This window comes from Sciurus vulgaris (genome assembly GCF_902686455.1).
Source record: "Sciurus vulgaris genome assembly, chromosome: 10".
Taxonomy (NCBI): Eukaryota; Metazoa; Chordata; class Mammalia; order Rodentia; family Sciuridae; genus Sciurus; species Sciurus vulgaris.
The window spans coordinates 129,136,083-129,155,754 of NC_136470.1; the positions used below are offsets into that span (position 1 = coordinate 129,136,083).

Consider the following 19,672-nt stretch of genomic DNA (forward strand, 5'->3'; position numbering starts at 1 on the left):
ATTATTATTACATCTTTCTACTTACCCACTGGAGCATGAGTTTTAACATCTCATGATGTTAAAACTAAACTTTGCTTTTGAAAATAATTAGTAATTAGAGGTACATACCATGTTTATCTACTTTGCTTCTGGCTCAAAAATAATCCTTTGCTTTCAGGAATTCATACCTTTATTAAGCTGTGATTTATTGGTCTCCTCCCTTCACTCCATAGATACAGATGTGTTTAAGATATGGTTTTATTTCAGACAACAGTAGAGTAATATAAAAACTGGTTTTTACCAAAGTGAATCTCACATTTAAAGTTGTAAGCATTTTAGTTTATTAGGAGAGGTCCAGTGAAAACAAATAACCATAGTAACGATTTTGAAAATATGTCAGCTCTATTTTAAAATACTTTTTTAAACTTTGGTTTCATGAATAGTAAATGTAGTAAGCTAGAAAATAGTATTAGAGCTCAAAAATTCATTGAGATTCTGTAGTCCAGCTTTGTACTTGATAATATATTGTTGAAGAAATTGAGGTTTTGATATGGTATGTGATTTGTCCAACATCAAATGATTGTGTTGAGAATCCAAGGCTAAACTCTGCCTCTTTGCCTCAAAGAAAGTACTCACAATTGGTTCAATTTACCCCACAGAGTGTAGTAATTGACTCTTTTTAGGTAGGTACAAATCTGCTATTGTCAGGGTTACCAACACCCATGCAAAGCAGATTTCTGTTTGGATGTGTGAACGGGCTGGGCATATAAAAAGTCTGAAAATAATCAAAAGGAACAAAATACAATAGGCAGAAAATAGTTTTCAAAGTGGGGGCCTCGTGAGTCTTCCAGCCCTGATAGGAACTGGAACTGGACAAGGAAAAAGGCCCAAAAATCTTTAGTTAAAGGGAAATACATCAAAAGGTTTCAGTGTGGCAGGCTTCTTGAGTAAAACAGGATAAAGATGGGAAAAACAAGTTGTTTGGGGCTAGGGAGGTTATGCCCACCTCCAGGGCCTACACTTGAATCTAGGACTGTGAGCTAAGACAGGGTATCAGCTCTAATCCCAGCAATCTGCAACTGGTGGATTCATACCAGGAATTCTCAGAAAAGCCCCCCACCACCCCACCCTATGCCTTAGGATGGCTCAAACAAACCCACAATTCATACACAGCCTCCAACATGCTCTCTTATGATTCTGAAAATCTGAACAATGTTCATTTTTCCTTAGTTAAAATTTGTTGATAGTGGACTGGGGATACAGCACCATTGTTAAAGAGTGCTTTCCTAGCATGCATAAGGCCCTGGGTTCAGTCCTCAGCACCATCACCGAAAAAAAAAAAAAAAAAAGAAAAAAGAAAAAAATTTGTTAATAATTTATATTGCCTTTTATATTTTTAGAGAAGATATTTTCAAGGCATAATTACTTTCTCTAAACAGGCATGTGAAAAATAAAATATGTACGAAACCCTGATTTTCATTAGACTTGTACAGTAAAACAGAGTTACAGTAAATAAACCAACAGAGGACATAAAATGGAATCATAAAAAAAAATACAAAAAAGAAAAACAGGAAAAAGACACAAAAGTACAGAAGGGATAAAGAGGATGAAACATGACATCATGAAGTTGAATCTAACCATATCAATTTACCACATTAAATATAAATAGTCTAGCCACCCCAGTCAAAAGGCAAAGATTGATACATTGGATAAAAAAAGCAGACCCAAAAATATGCTGCTTACCTGAAAAACACAACAGGCATTAAAAAGAAAAAGACAAGAAATATATTGTGATGACACTAATCAAGAGAAAAAATTAAGCTAATCTGTTAATAGCAGACCCTGTAGAGGTCAGAGCAAAGGCCAGAAAACAGATTATTTCATGATAAAATTTCAATTAAGAGAACATAATTCTAAATACTTACATACCCAGTAACAATTTCAAAGTACCCAAAATAAAAGCTGGTAGACTTGTAAGAAGAAATACATAAATCCACAATTGTTGTCAGAAATTTAATACTCCTCTCAATAATTGATACAATTATTAATTTATAGCAAAACAATACTATGCAAAAGACCTGAAAAACACTCAATGAAATTGTTTCTCTTGTTTCAATTTCATTGATTTTAGCTCTAAATTATAATTATTTCCTGTCTTCTATTTTTGGTGTTGATCTGTTCTTTTTCTAGGGCTTTGAGATGTAATGTTAGGTCATTTAGTTGTTGACTTTTTATTTTTTTAATGTATGAGGTTAATGCAGTAAACTTTCCTCTTAGTACTGCTTTCAGAGTGTCCCAGAGATTTTGATATGTTGTGTCCTTGTTCTTGTTTACCTCTAAGAATTTTTTTAATTTCTTCCCTGATGTCTTCTGATATCATTGCATCATTCAATAGCATATTATTTAGTCTCCAGGAGTATTTTTTGTTTTTTATTTTATCATTGATTTCTAATTGCATTCCATTATGGTCTGATAGAATACAAGATAGTATCTCTAGTTTTTTGTATTTACTAATGGCTTCTTTGTGGCATAACATATATTCTATTTTGGAGAAGGATCCATGAGCGACTGAGAAGAAAGTATATTCACTCGATGATGGATGAAATACTCTGTATATGTCTGTTAAGTCTATATCATTGATTGTATTATTTAGTTCTGTAGTTTCTTCGTTCAGTTTTTGTTTGGAGGATGATCTAGCCAGTGGTGAGAGCAGTGTGTTAAAGTCACTATTATTGTGTTTTGGTCTATTTGATTCTTAAAATTGAGAAGGTTTTGTTTGATGTACATATATGCTCCATTGTTTGGGGCATAAATAGTTAAAATCATTATGTCTTACTGGTTTATGGTTCCCTGGAGCAGTATGAAATGTCCTTTATCCCTTCGGACTAACTTAGGTTTGAAATCCACTTTATCTGATATGAGGATGGAGACCCCTGCTTTTTTACTGAGTCCATGTGCATGTACATTTTTCCCCATCCTTTCACCTTTAGTCTATAGGTGTCTTTTTCTATGAGATAAGTCTCTTGAAGGCAGCGTATTGTTGGGTCTTTTTTTTAATCCAATCTGCCAGTCTGTGTCTTTTGATTAATGATTTTAGGCCATTACCATTCAGGGTTATTATTATGATATGATTTATATTCCTGGTCATTTTGGCTTATTTTTGGTTTTTAACTTGACTTGGTTTCTCCTTTGATTGGCTTTTCCTTTAGGGTAGTTCCTCCCTTTGCTGACATGTATTGTTGTTTTTTACTACCTCCTTATGAAATATTTTGCTGAGAATGTTCTGTAGTGCAGGCTTTCTATTTGTAAATTCTTTTAACTTTTGTTTATTGTAGAAAGATTTTATTTCATCGTCAAGTCTGAAGGTTAGTTTTGTTGGGTATAGGATTCTTGGTTGGAATCCATGTTCTTTCAGAGCTTGAAATATATTGTTCTAGGCCCTTCTTGCTTTTAGGGTCTGGGCTAAGAAATGTGCTGATTTTGTTTCCCCTTGTAAGTAATCTGAAACTTTTCTCTCACAGCCTTTAAAATCCTATCTTTATTTTGTATGTGAGGTATTTTTATTAAAATGTGCCTTGGTGTGGATCTATTGTAATTTTGTGCATTTGGTGTTCTGTAAGCCTCTGGTATTTGATTTTTCTATTTCATTTTTCAGGTTTGGGAAATTTTCTGATATTATTTCGTTGAACAGTTTGTTCATTCCTCTGGTTTGTATCTCTGTGCCTTCCTTAATTCCAATAATTCTTAATTTGGTCTTTTCATGATATCCCATAATTCTTGGAGGTTCTGTTCATGATTTCTTACCATTTTCTCAGTTTGGTCAACTTTATTTTCAGGATTAAATATTTTGTGTTCATCGTCTGAGATTCTGTCTTCCATGAGATCTATTCTGTTGGTGATGCTTTCTATTGAGTTTTTAATTTGGTTAATTGTTTCTTTCATTTCAAGTTTTTTTTTTTTTTTTTCAGAATCTCTATCTCTTTACTGAAGTTGCTCTTTTGCTTCCTGCATTTGCTCTTTTAACTGTTTATTGGACTGATCATGCATTGCCTGCATTTGCTGTCTTACCTCATCTTTTGCTTCATGGATCATTTTAATTATGCAGATTCTAAACTCTTTTTCTGTCAATTCTGTTGCCATGCTGTCCTTGGATCCTATCAAAATAGCATCTTGGTTTGTTAGGGACATTATCTTCCCTTGTTTTTCATATTGTTTCTTATGTTCCCCTCTAGCAGTGAAGATCTCTGAGGTATTGAAATTTCTCCTGGCAGGCTTATTGTGACCCTGCAGGTTTCTGGTATCTCTCCTTTGAGGGGGAGACCAATATTAGCAGCATCCTATACAAACAATATGCAGCCATAAACCAGATAACCCCTATAAAGACTTTAAAATTATTGTAATAAGCAGGATGAGTTTGATTATTATCCTACAGTATTACTAGTGGTGGATGAAGAGAATGGGAAGGGGTGTAGAACGTAAGTGAGTAAATAGAGGTACCTGATCAAGGGAAGAGTGAAGGGGGCATCCAAAGAAGTTGGTCTTTACCATGAGAAAATGGAGAAGGAGACTCCAAGGGAATAGGTAAATAAAAGGAAAAAAAAAAAAAAAGAAGAAATAAAAAATTAAAAATTAAAAACAAAACAAAACAAAACAAAAAATCTATGGTTCACAGTCATCCACCACTCAAACCTCCCAGTCCACAGTATCTTGATATGAGTGTGGTACCTGTCAAAGGGCCTCCAGTCTCCTGTAGGTGTCTCAAGAAGGGACCTGCCCCTCCAATGATGGTGGCCATTCCCTCAGGAATAATTCAAAATGTCCACACCAGCCTCCAGAGAATCTAGGGAGCTGCAGCCAGGTGCACCCAAGTCCACGTGAGAGTGGTTGGTCTCCAGCATCCATCTGTGGTGGGGGCTGGGGGTGGGCATGGTCTCTGGTGTCCATCTGCCTAAACAACACTATTGAGGGAATAAAAGAACAAGTCACAATCTGGAAGGCAAATTTCACAAAGCATATATCTGATAAGGAATAATATAATATTATCAGTGATATAACCAGAATATAAAAATTTCTGCTATAATGTAATATGTGTGTTCCTAAACATTACTGTACTAAGCAAAATGGTCTGAGAAGAGTCACAAAGATTGTGGAAAAATTGAGTTTGGAGAGACTGTTCAAAAACTTCATCACTGATATATACACAAAAGAGGACTGAAGTAGCACACATGTTAAGTTGTTAAGAAATACATAAATATAAAGGGGTATGAGGAAACTCATTGATGAATGTGCTTATTCTAGTGATCATGGTGACAAACTCTTGATTATATACATAGGCCAAAATTTACCAGATTTTACATTTAAATATATATGGTTTATTGTATGTCAAGTCTACCTCCTAAAGCAGGTTGGTTTTTGTTTATTTTGGGGGGGTGCAGTAAGGAAGAAAATGAGTCAATTTTTGAGTTACTTGTAGATTATTTTTATTTTATTTATGTTAGTTTCCTACAAATAAGCACAAATATAAATGCAATTTATGTCCTAAAATTAAGCCAGTCTGCAGTATTTATAAAACAATTTTAAGCATCTAGCAGGAAGAAGGAAAAACTTGCAGAGTCAAAGACAGTGTTATAGTTTAGATAAGAAGTGTCCCCCCAAAGCTCATGTATGAATCAGTGCTAGAGAGTTTAGAGGTAAAATGATTGGGTTATGAGAGTCTTAGCTTAATCAGTGCATTAATCCCCTGATAGGGATTAACTGGGTGGTAGCTGTAGAGTGGGAGGATGTGGCTGGAGGAGATGGGTGGCTGAGGGCATGCCTTTGGGGTTTATATTTTGTCTGTGGTGAGGGAAGCTGTCTCTCTGTGCTTCCTGGTTCCATGTCCTGAAATGCTTTCACCACCCCCTTCAACCATGATGTTCTGCCTCCCCTAAGGGCCACAACAATGGAATTGGCCATGTGTGGGCTGAGAACTCTGAAATCATGAGCCTCAAAAAAAAAACTTTTCTGCCACAAATTTGTCTTGTCAGGCCTTTCGGTCACAACAGCAAAAAAGCTGATTAAAACAGGTAGAGAACCAAAAGCACTGTTTTTCATGAAAATAGAAAAAAAGCAGTCATGAAATTCATTTTGACAAATAAGAGGCCCAGAATAGCCAAAGCAATCCTTGGTGAGGAAAGTGAAGCAGGAGGCATCAGAATACCAGACCTTAAACTATACTACAGAGCTATAGTAACAAAAACAGCATGGTATTGGTACCAAAACAGACATGAAGACCAGTGGAACAGAATAGAAGACACAGAGATAAACCCACATAAATACAGTTATCTCATACTAAACAAAGGCACCATAAATATAGATTGGAGAAAAAGCATCCTCTTCAACAAATGGTGCTGGGAAAACTGAAAATCCATGCATAGCATAATGAAATTGAACCCCTCCCTCTCACCCTGCACAAAACTCAACTCAAAATAGATCAGGGATTTAGGCATTAGACCAGAGACCCTGTGCCTACTAGAAGAAAATGTAGGCCCAACTTGCCATCATATCAGCTTAGGTACCAACTTCCTCAATAAGACTCCTAAAGTACAAGAAGTAAAATCAACAGTCAATAAATGGGATGGTATCAAAATAAAAAGCTTGTTCACAGCAAAGGAAACAACGAAGAGCATGAAGAGAGAGCCTATAGAATGGGAGAAGACCTTTGCCACTTGTGCCTCAGAGCATTATTCTCCAGAATATATAAAGAACTCAACTTAATGCCAAAAAAACCCGAATAACCCAATCAACAAATGGGTAAAAGAACTGAATAGCACTTCACACAGGAAGAAATTACAAATAAAATAGTCAACAAATTTATGAAAATATGTTCAACATCTCTAACAATTAGAGACATGCAAATTAAAACTACACTGAGATTCCATCTCACTCCAGTCAGAATGACATCAATCAAGAATACAAGTAATAACAAATGTTGGCGAGGATGTGGGTGAAAAGGAACACTCATACATTTGCTGGTGGGACCGCAGATTGGTGCGACTCCTCTGGAAAGCAGTAAAGAGATTCCTTAGAAAATTTGGAATGGAACCACCATTTGTCCCAGTTATCCCTCTCCTTGGTATATACCCAAAGAACTTAAAGTCAGCATACTTCAGTAACAGCCACATGAATGTGTATAGCAGCTCAATTCACAACAGCTAAGCCACGGAACCAACCTGGATGCCCTTCAACAGATGAATGGATGAAGAAACTGTGGTATATATATATATATATATACACAATGAACCTTTACTCAGCCATAAAGAAGAAAAATTATGGCATTTGTCAGTAAATGGATGGATCTGGAGACTGTCATGCTAAGTGAAAGAAGCTAGTCCCAAAAAACCAAAGTTTGAATGTTCTTTTTGATATGCAGATGCTAATATACAACAAGGTGGGAGGGGAAAAATAGAAGTTCAGTGGATTAGACAAAGGGGAATGAAAGGAAGGGTGGGGGATAAGGAATAGGAAAGACAGAGGAAATAATCTGACATAACTTTCCTATCTTCATATATGAATGTACTACCAGTAAAACTTTACATTATGTACAACCACAAGAATGGGATCCTAGTTAGAATAAGTTATATTCCATGTATGTATAATAGTCAAAATACACTTTACTGTTATATATATCTAAAAAGAACAACAACAAAAAAAAAAAACAGAGAACTTGGGACCAGCTCTCTTTTCCTTCTTATCAAAAATCAATTGCTGAGAGGGGTTTCAAGATGGCGGCCTAGAGGGTGGCTGCATTTCATGTTGCTCCAGGACTCAGGATTCAAAAGAGGAGATATTGAGACGCTTGGGACCAACTCAAAGCAGCCGGGTGACTCTCACCCCCTGGGGAGGCATCCCGGATGGGACGGTGGTCCCGGAACGTAGGAAACTTTGTGAAGTAGAACTGCCGGCGAGACGCCCCTCCCCCAGCTGGAGCAGTGAACTCGGACAGCTGGGAGCGCTGTAAAGGAGGCCACTCGGCACAGCGCTGGGACTCGGAGCAACCACTGGGGCTCCGGCGGCTGCCCAGGGGAGGAGTGGCGAGGAGAGCTGTGTGGACTCAGGACACCGGGGCCTGCCCTGAGGAGGAGGAGGAGGAACGTGGCCGCTTGGATTCGGAGTGACTGCACCAGAGCTACAGGCGGTTGCCAGAGGAGAAGCCGCGCGGCGAGCTGTTTGGACTCAGAACGACGCTTCTGAACCCCGGGGCCTGCCCTGAGGACGAGGAGGAGGAAGAGGAGCGCGGCCGCTTGGATTCGGGTGACTACAACAGAGCTACAGGCGGTTGCCAGAGAAGGGGCTGCGTGGCGAGCTGTTTGGACGCAGACCACTTCTGAACCCCGGGGCCTGCCCGGAGGAGTAGGAGGAGGAGGAGGAGGAGCGCGGCAGGTCGTTTGGACTCGCAGTGACTGCATTAGCGCTCCAGGCGGCTGCTCAGAGGAGAAGACGAGTGGTGAGTTGTTTGGTCTTAAAGTGACAGCTCCTGAACACAGGGGGGCTGCCTGGAGGAGAAGCGTGGTGGGACGCTTGGTCTTGAGTGGCCGCACCAGAGCTCCGGGCGGTTGCCCAGAGGACCCGTGCAGCGGGTCATGTGGATTCAGAGCCACTCAGAGGGACTGCTCCTGAACACCCGGGGGGTTATCTGGAGAAGGAGGAGGAACTGGGAGGGTCACTTCGACTCGGAGTGATTGATTGCCCCGGGCTACGGGTGGTTGGTGGGAGGAGGAGGCACGAAGTGAGTTTCTTGGACTCCTAGTGACCGCACCGGAATACTGGGCGGCTGTCTGGAGGAAGAGGCCTGTGGCAGGTCTCTGGGACTCAGAGCGATTGTTCGGGGCCACAGGTGGCTGCTCAGAGGAGGGGCCACACAGCCAGGCGATTAGGTGCAGAGCAGGGTCCCAGGATCTAGGAGGCTTCTGGGTGGAAGAGCTGCACAGAGACAGGCTTAGGGCGGAGCGAAGGTTCCAGGCCTGTGGGCAAATTCTCTGAGGAGGGGCAGCCTAAGGAGATTCATCTGCAAAGGGTGAGGCTCCCAGGCCCAGGAGGTAGGGCCGGGCCCCTGGGAACTTTGCAGAGGAAGGCAGCCCAGCCCAGGCGGTAGCTGTAAATTGAGGGGAACCTCTAGGAGGGAACTGACCAGTGAGACCTCCCCACCGGGTGAGTCTTCCCTGCTGGGTGAGGTTTCCCCACAAGGACGGTAAAACCAGAGACTCAGGCCCAAACAGGCCTTGCCTCAGCCCGCAGCCTAGGTCCCCTTTGGATGACCATTGGTTAACAAGTGGAGGCACCTCTGCCCACTAGCAGGGATTATACCCCACCTGAAGGCCACCACTCCTAGAGAGGCAGCTTCCTTGTGGAGCACCGCATTATCAACTTCCTCCATGACTTCAGCCTACTGAAGGCTAAGGGAGGATATATATAGAAATCTTCAGGGACATTGTAAGTCAATAGAGGAAATCTGCAATATCTCAGCGGTCCACTGATACCTGAACAATATGAGAAAACAAGGAAAGAAAATGCTGCAAACAAATCTAGATGTTACATCAATAAAACCCAATGACAGCATGGCAGAAGAAATGACAGAAAAGGAGTTCAGAATGTACATAATTAAAATGATCAGAGAAGCAAACGATGAGATGAAAGAGCAAATGCAAGCATTGAATGATCGCACCAATCGACAGTTAAAAGAGCAAATACAGGAAGCAAAAGATCATTTCAATAAAGAGTTAGAGATATTGAAAAAAAACCAAACAGAAATCCTTGACATGAAGGAAACAATAAACCAAATTAAGAACTCCATAGAAAGCATATCCAATAGGATAGAACACCTGGAAGACAGAACCTCAGACATTGAAGACAAAATATTCAACCTTGAAAACAAAGTTGAACAAACAGAGAAGATGGTAAGAAATCATGAACAGAATCTACAAGAACTATGGGATATCATGAAAAGGCCAAATTTAAGAATTATTGGGATTGAGGAAGGTCTAGAGAAACAAGCCAAAGGAATGAACAATTTATTCAATGAAATAATATCAGAAAATTTCCCAAATCTGAAGAATGAAATGGAAAATCAAGTTCAAGAGGCTTATAGGACTCCAAATACACAAAATTACAACAGACCCACACAAAGGCACATTATAATGAAAATACCTAACATACAAAATAAAGACAGAATTTTAAAGGCTGTGAGAGAAAAGAACCAAATTACATTCAGGGGGAAACCAATACGCATATCAGCAGATTTTTCAATCCAGACCCTAAAAGCTAGAAGGGCCTGGAACAACATTTTTCAAGCCCTGAAAGAAAATGGATGCCAACCAAGAATCTTATACCCAGCAAAATTTACCTTCAAATTTGACGATGAAATAAAATCCTTCCATGATAATCAAAAGCTAAAAGAATTTACAAAAAGAAAGCCAGCATTACAGAACATTCTCAACAAAATATTCCATGAGGAAGAGATGAAAAACAAAGAAGCAAATCAACAAAGGGAGGAATTATCCTAGAGGAATTGTCAAATAAAGGAGGAAACAAGTTGTGTCAAACAAATAAATAAACAAAATTTTAAAAATGAACCAAATGACCGGGAAACCAAATCATTTCTCTATAATAACCCTGAATGTTAATGGCCTGAATTCATCAATCAAAAGACATAGACTGGCAGACTGGATTAAAAAGAAAGATCCAACAATATGTTGCCTGAAAGAGACTCACCTCATAGAAAAAGATACCCATAGACTAAAGGTGAAAGGATGGGGAAAAACATACCATGCACATGGACTCAGCAAAAAAGCTGGAGTATCCATCCTCATTTCCGATAATGTGGACTTCAAGCCAAAGTTAGTCAGAAGGGATAAAGAAGGTCATTTCATACTGCTTAAGGGAAGCATAAATCAGCAAGATATAACAATCATAAACATCTATGCCCCAAACAGTGGCTCATCTATGTACGTCAAACAAATCCTTCTCAATTTCAGAAACCAAATAGACCACAACACAATAATACTAGGTGATTTTAACACGCCTCTCTCACCACTGGACAGATCTTCCAGACAAAAATTGAACAAAGAAACCATAGATCTCAATAACACAATCAATAATTTAGACTTAACGGACATTTGTAGAATATACCATCCAACCAAGAGCGAATACACTTTCTTCTCAGCAGCACATGGATCCTTCTCTAAAATAGACCATATATTATGTCACAAAGCTAATGTTAGCAAATACAAGAAGATAGAGACACTAGCATGTATTCTATCAGATCATAATGGATTGAAGTTAGAAATAAATGAAAGAGTAAAACACAGAAACTATTCCAACATCTGGAGATTAAACAATATGCTATTATATGATGAATGGATAACAGAAGATATTAGGAAGGAAATTAAAAAGTTCTTAGAGGTAAATGAGAACAAAGAAACATCATATCAAAATCTCTGGGACACTATGAAAGCAGTACTTAGAGGGAAATTTATTTCATGGAGCGCATTTAATAAAAGAAGTAAAACTCAACAAATAAACAACCTAACACTACGGCTCAAAGCCCTAGAAAAAGAAGAACAGAACAGCACCAAAAGTAGTAGAAGACAGGAAATAGTTAAACTCAGAGCTGAAATCAATGAAATTGAAACAAAAGAAACAATACAAAAAATTGACAAAATAAATAGTTGGTTCTTCGAAAAAATAAACAAAATTGATAAACCTTTAGCCACACTAACAAAGAGAAGACGAGAGAAAACCCAAATCACTAAAATTCGGAATGAACAAGGAAATATCACAACAGACAGGATTGAAATACAAAACATAATTAGAAGCTATTTTGAAAATCTGTACTCCAACAAAGTAGAAAATTTCGAAGACATCAACAGGTTTCTAGAGACATATGAATTGCCTAAACTGAACGAGGAGGACATAAACAATTTAAATAGACCAATTTCAAGTACTGAAATAGAAGAAGTCATCAAAAGCCTACCAACAAAGAAAAGTCCGGGACCAGATGGGTTCTCAGCCGAGTTCTACAAAACCTTTAAAGAAGAGCTCATTCCAATACTTCTCAAAGTATTCCATAAAATAGAAGAGGAGGGAACCCTCCCAAACTCATTCTATGAAGCCAATATCACACTGATACCTAAACCAGACAGAGACTCATCAAGGAAAGAAAATTTCAGACCAATATCCTTAATGAACATCGACGCAAAAATTCTCAACAAAATTTTATCAAATCGCATACAAAAACATATTAAAAAGATAGTGCACCATGATCAAGTGGGTTTCATCCCAGGGATGCAAGGTTGCTTCAACATCAGGAAATCAATAAACGTAATTCACCATATTAATAGACTTAAAGTCAAGAATCACATGATTATTTCAATAGATGCAGAAAAAGCATTTGATAAAATACAGCACCCCTTCATGCTCAAAACACTAGAAAAAATAGGGATAGTGGGAACATTCCTTAACATTGTAAAGGCCATTTATGCTAAGCCCATGGCTAATATCATTCTAAATGGTGGAAAACTGAAAGCATTCCCCCTAAAAACGGGAACAAGGCAGGGATGCCCTCTTTCACCACTTCTATTCAACATCGTTCTTGAGACTCTGGCCAGAGCAATTAGACAAACCAAAGAAATTAAAGGGATACGAATTGGGAAAGAAGAACTCAAACTATCCCTGTTCGCTGATGACATGATTATATATTTAGAGGAACCTGGAAATTCCACCAGAAAACTCTTAGAACTCATAAGTGATTTCAGTAAAGTAGCAGGTTACAAGATCAATGCCCATAAATCCAACGCATTTTTATACATAAGTGATGAATCTTCAGAAAGAGAAATTAGGAAAACTACCCCATTCACAATAGCCTCGAAAAAAATAAAATACTTGGGAATCAATCTCACAAAAGAGGTGAAAGACCTCTACAATGAGAACTATACAACACTAAAGAAAGAAATTAAAGAACACCTTAGAAGATGGAAAGATCTTCCATGTTCTTGGATAGGAAGAATTAATATTGTCAAAATGGCCATACTACCTAAAGTGCTATACAAATTCAATGCAATTCCAATTAAAATCCCAATGACGTACCTTACAGAAATAGAGCAAGCAATTATGAAATTCATCTGGAGGAATAAGAAACCCAGAATAGCTAAAGCAATCCTTAGCAGGAAGAGTGAAACAGGGGGTATTGCAATACCAGATCTTCAACTCTACTACAAAGCAATAGTAACAAAAACGGCATGGTATTGGTACCAAAATAGAAAGGTAGATCAATGGTACAGAATAGAGGACACGGACACAAACCCAAATAAATACAATTTTCTCATACTAGACAAAGGGGCCAAAAATATGCAATGGAGAAAAGATAGCCTCTTCAACAAATGGTGCTGGGAGAATTGGAAATCCATATGCAACAGAATGAAACTAAACCCATATCTCTCACCATGCACGAAACTAAACTCAAAATGGATTAAGGACCTCGGAATCAGATCAGAGACCCTGCAGATTATAGAAGAAAAAGTAGGTCCAAATCTTCACCTTGTTGGTCTAGGACCAGACTTCCTTAACAGGACTCCCATAGCACAAGAAATAAAAGCTAGAATCAACCACTGGGATAGATTCAAACGAAAAAGCTTTCTCTCAGCAAAGGAAACTATCAGCAATGCGAAGAAAGAGCCTACAGAGTGGGAGAATATCTTTGCCAATCATACTTCAGATAGAGCACTAATCTCCAGAATCTATAAAGAACTCAAAAAACTCTACTCCAAGAATTCAAATAATCCAGTCAACAAATGGGCTAAGGAAATGAATAGACACTTCACAGAAGAAGATCTACAAGCAATCAACAAACATATGGAAAAATGTTCAACATCTCTAGTAATAAGAGAAATGCAAATCAAAACTACCCTAAGATTTCATCTCACCCCAATTAGAATGGCGATTATCAAGAATACGAGCAACAACAGGTGTTGGCGAGGATGTGGGGAGAAAGGTACACTCATACACTGCTGGTGGGGCTGCAAATTAGTGCAACCACTCTGGAAAGCAGTGTGGAGATTCCTTAGAAAACTTGGAATGGACCCTCCATTTGACCCAGCTATCCCACTCCTTGGCCTATACCCAAAGGACTTAAAATCTGCATACTTCAGAGATACAGCCACATCAATGTTCATAGCTGCTCAATTCACAATAGCCAGACTGTGGAACCAACCTAGATGCCCTTCAATTGATGAGTGGATAAAGAAACTGTGGTATATATATATAATGGAATATTACTCAGCCATAAAGAATGATAAAATTATGGCATTTGCAGGCAAATGGATGAAATTGAAGAATATCATGCTAAGTGAGATAAGCCAATCTCAAAAAGCCAAAGGACGAATGATATCACTAATAAGTGGAGGATGACACATAATGGGGGGGAGGGAAGGGTTAGTGTTAGGGTTAGAGTTAGGGTTAGGGAGGGGGACAAGTATGGAGGAAGGAAGCACCGTATAGAGGGAAAAGAGGGGTGGGAGGGGTGGGGGGAAGGGAAAAAATAACAGAATGAATCAAACAACATTGCTCTATGTAAATTTATGATTACACAAATGGTATGCCTTTACGCCATGTACAAACAGAGAAACAACATGTATCCCATTTGTTTACAATAAAAAAAAAAAAAATCAATTGCTTTCCCTGGAGCTATGTCAAATACTTCTACTTATATCTCATTGACCAGAATTTATAACATGGCTATTTGTGGCTAGAAAAAGTCTGAGAATGTGAGTAATTTTAGTTGAGATATTGCCTCCAAAAATTTAAGATTTGGGTTAGTTAGAAAAAAGGAAAAATAGATATTGAATTAGAGTCACATTTTTAATCTTTTACCTAAAGAATTATTCTTTTTTTTTTTTTTTTTTTTTAAATCTTATTGTGGTAAGATACTCAAATGTTTACCCACTTGAGATTTTTACGTTATGACAACATAAAAAATCATTTCCCCCCACTAAAAATCTATTAAAAAATCTTTTAATATAAAAATTTCCAAATTTGTTAGGGCTCTTTTTACAAACACTAATTAAAATAATATTAAATTTTTACAACCTTATACCCCACAAAGTTGATAATACAGCATTATTTACTGGTATTTCTTTAAAATTTTACTGGAAGTTAACATCAGTACATCATTAAGCTTATCATTCTACTTGTAGTATATAATCTGTAATAATGTAAATTGAGTTTACTTCGTATGAAAAAATCTTGACCCTGAGAAAAGAAAAATGAATGCAAATCTTACTTCCACTATTTACCTGCTGTATGATAACCAAAAAATTATTTAACTTCTCTGATGAACCTCTCTCCATTAATTTGTAATATAGGCATAAATTATCATTAATTATTATTAGTATTAAACTTCTTACAGCATTATCAGTTACAAATATTTTAGGTGAAATAATGAACAGAGTACTTGGTATACAGTGAGCCTCAGCAAATCATAACTGTTTTCATGGCATTACTTGTTTTTTTCATAACTCATAACATTTATTGAAAGTTGGAGAAAATTTAACAAACTCTTAAGAGTAGGAACCATGTCTTTTACTCAAGGCTCCGCCTCCAGCTCCTAGTAAAAATCAATGTTTGTTATTCATAGAATCTCACTACATACTTGTTCAGTAAATGAATGAGGTAGGAAATAAATTTTCTCCCTCCATAAATGGCCAAATATTTGCAATTACATTCTGACTACTTCCAAAATGTTTTTCCCTCCAGCATTTCCCTGTTCCCTTCCTTACTCCCAACCCGATCCCTTTCCTCTACTGATCTCCCCTTAATTTTTATGAGATCCCCACTCTTTTCTTTTCCTTTTTCCTCTTATCTTCCACATATGAGAGAAAATATATGATCACTGACCTTCTGAGTTTGGCTTATTTCACTTAGCATAATGATTTCAAGTTCCATCCATTTTCCTTCAAATGACATAATTTCATTCTTCTTTATAGCTGAATAAAACTTTATTGTGTATATGCATCGCATTTTCTTTATCCATTCATTCATTGGTGGATACCTAGGCTGGTTCCATAATTTGTCTATTGTGAATTGTGCTGCTATAACCATGGGTATCACTATAGCACAATGACTTTAATTCTTTAGAATAAATACAGAGGAGTGGTCTCACCATGACCTGCACAGGGAGGAAAATCAGTAGCCATATGGAGGAGGTGTGGGCCTACTTAAAAACAGTATTAAGAAATAAAAACAAAGGACTCAAGAAATGTATTTTAAGCCGGGGCTTGACGGGTGGAAAAGACCTGATGGGTCTGATGATAGCAAAGGGAGAAAGCCCGTGCATGCTTTATAGTGAAACACATCAAAGAGTTTATTATGAGGCAGGCTTCCTCAAGGCAAACAAGAAGCCATGGGCTGCGGGGAAGCTGGCCTGATGGGAGACCTACCACTTGTGCAGTAATTACTCCTCCCCCAGGCAACTGGCACCTCAAGGCTAGTTGGGCACACTGGTATCTCTTTCCACCACCAGCTAGTTGCATTTGAAGCCTAGGACTGTGTGAACCAATAAATTCTGCAGTATCACAGAAGTTTCTTTGAGCAGGATGTTGCCAAGGCAGTGGAGCAATCTCAGATCATGAGATAACACCGAGAGTTCTCCAAGGGGCACACATCTGCTTAGAGATGGTGCAGACAAGCTCACAATTCATTCGAGGCTCCCAACAGAGTGGTATAGCCGAGTAGTTGATTCATACAGTGGTTTCATGACTCCTCTTTTGAGGAATTTCCGTACTGATTTCCATAGTGGTTATACTAATTTACATTCCCACCAACATTGTGAAAGTGTCCCTTTTTCTTCACATTCTCTCCAGCATGTATTATTGGGTTTTTGTTTGTTTGTTTTGCAGTGCTAGAATCAAACTTGATGCCTCATGCATCCCAGGCAAGCTCTCTGCCACTGAGCCACATCCCTGGCCCCTTATCGTTTGTGTCCTTGATGACTGCCATTCTGTCTGCTGTGAGATGAAATCTCAGTGTAGTTTTGATTTGCAGTCCCCTTATTGCTAATAATGTTGAACATTTTTTCATATATTTGTTGGTCATTCATATTTCTTCTTCTGTGAAGTGCCTGTTCAGTTCCTTTGCCCATTTATCGATTGGGTTATTTGGGTTTTTCTTTTTTTTTTGATGTTAAGTGTTTCGAGTTCTTTATATATTTTAGATATTAATCCTCTGTCAAAAGAGTAGCTATCAGATTTTTTTTCCCATTCTCTGGGTTCTCTCTTCATCTTCCAGATTGTCTCCTTTGCTTTGCAGAAGCTTTTTAATTTGATGCTATCTCATTTATTAACTCTTGGCATTATTTCCTGAGCTTTAGGGGTCCTATTGAGAAAGTTATTGCCTGTTCCTATTTGCTGGAGCATTGACCCTAAGTTTTCTTCTAGGAATTACATAGTTTCTGGTCTAATTTCCTAGGTCTTTGATCCATTTTAAGTTGATTTTTGTGCACAGTAGAGGTAAGGGTCTAGTTTCATTCTCCTACATGTTAATAACAAATTTTTTTAACACCATAAAAAAAAAATCACTTTTAACTTAAGAAAAATGGTGCAATAAAAGCCAGAAGCCTTGCAGAAAAAAATGGGTTTGGAGACAAGATGCTCAAAAACTTCATCAGTGATACATATGCAAAAGATAGGACTGTAATAACATTTACTCATGTTAAATTGTTAAGAAATACATAAATATAAAGGGGCATAAGGAAACTGATGGATGCATTTACTATAGTGATTGAAGTGATGATTTCATGGATATGTACATATGTCAAAACTTGTTAGATAGAAAGTAAAAGACTTGTGCACTGAAAACTACAAAACATTCATGAAAAAAGTTAAAGGTACAAACAGATGGAAAGACATTCCATAAACAGATTGGGGAACATAATATTGTTGAAATGTCCATAAGAGCAAAACTCATGTACAATTTTATCTTTAGGAAGTGTTAGCTTTAGGCACAGTGTTTTATAGCAGATCTCTAGAGCTTGTTCATCTTGCAAAAATGAAATTTTATACTTCTTGATTTGAACAAGTTAATCCATGTTGTATATATTGCAGAACTTCTTTTTAAGGCTGAATAATATTCCATTTGTGTATGTATGTGTGTGTGTGTGTGTGTGTACATACATACCACATTAATTTGTGTTGGATATTTAGATTGTTTCCACATTTGGGCTATCTTGAGTAGTACTACAGTGAACAGAGGACTGCTAATCTCTCTTACAGATGCTGATTTTAATTTCTTTGGATAAATGCCCCAAAGTGCGATTGTTCCATCATATGGTAGTTTATTTTTAATGTTTTGAGGAAACTCCATACTATTTTTCATAACTGCTCTACCATTTTGTTTCTCACCAGCAGTGTTCAGGGGTTCCTGTTCCTCCACAGCCTCACTACTACTTGTCTTTTTTATTATTAATGTTTTTATAATAGATGTCCCTACAGATGTGCAGTGATATCTCATTGGTTACTGATGTCGAGCATCATTTCATATACCTGTTGGCCATTTGTATATCTTCTTTGGAGAAATAGCTATTCAAGTCCTTAGCCCATTTTTAATTGGGTTATTTTTGTTTTGTTCGGTCTTGCTATTTAATTGTATGAGTTCTTTATGTATTTTGGGAATTAACCCTTTATCAACTTTATAATTTCAAATATTTTCTTCCACTCCATAGGTTACCTTTAACTCTATTATTTATTTTGCTGTGCAAAATAGTTTTAACTTGTGCCATCTATGTCTTTTTGCTTTTGTTGCCTATATTTTTGATGTTGTAGCCATGAAATCATTGCCAAAACCAGCCTCATGAACATAGATGTTTTCTTCAAGAAATTTTGTAGTTTCAGGTCTTATGTTTAAGACTTTAGTCTCTTTTGAGTTGATTTTTGTGTATGATACAAGGGACAGATTTCATTCTTCTCTGGGTGCACATGTTCAATTTTTCCAGTAGTGGTTGCTGAAGAGACTACCTTTTCCCCATTGTGTATTCTTGGCACCATGGTTGGTAGATATATATGGATTTATTTTTAGACTCTATTCTGCTTCATTGGTCTATATGTCTCTCTGGTCTACTGTCTTTATTACAGTATCCCACTGTTTTAATTATTGTAACTTTGCATATATTGAAATCAGAAAGTGTGTTGCTTTCAGTTTTGTTCTTCACCCTCAGAATTATCTATTTGGCATCATATGAATTTTAGAATTTTTTTTCTATATTTGAAAAAAATGCTATTGGGTTTTGATAGGAATCACATTGAATTTGTCCTTGAGTTTCATTATAATGGACATTTTAACAACATTATGTTTTCTAATACAGGAATATGGGATGCCATTCCATTTGTAAATCTAATTTTTTTCATCAACGTTGTATAGTTTTAGTGCACAAGTCTTTTACTTTTCTATTTGCTTATTACTATTTTATTCTTTTTCATGCTGTTATAAATGAGCTTGTTTTTCCAACTTCCTTTTCAGATAGTTGGGTTATTAGTGTATAGAAATGCAACTGTTATTTACTTAATTTGTATCCTGGAATTTTATTGAATTCATTTCTTAGTTCTGACAGTTTGTGGAGTCTTTGTGGTTTTCTATACATGAGATCATGCCCTTTTCAAGCATAGACAAT

At 37.4% G+C, this 19,672-nt stretch overlaps 1 protein-coding gene across 13 annotated transcripts in view; it reads left to right on the forward strand.

Moving 5' to 3' along the window:
* Positions 1-19,672, forward strand: part of TRPC1 (transient receptor potential cation channel subfamily C member 1) — a 90,036-nt gene that overhangs the window by 55,309 nt on the left and 15,055 nt on the right. The gene's annotated exons all lie outside the window — the stretch shown is intronic.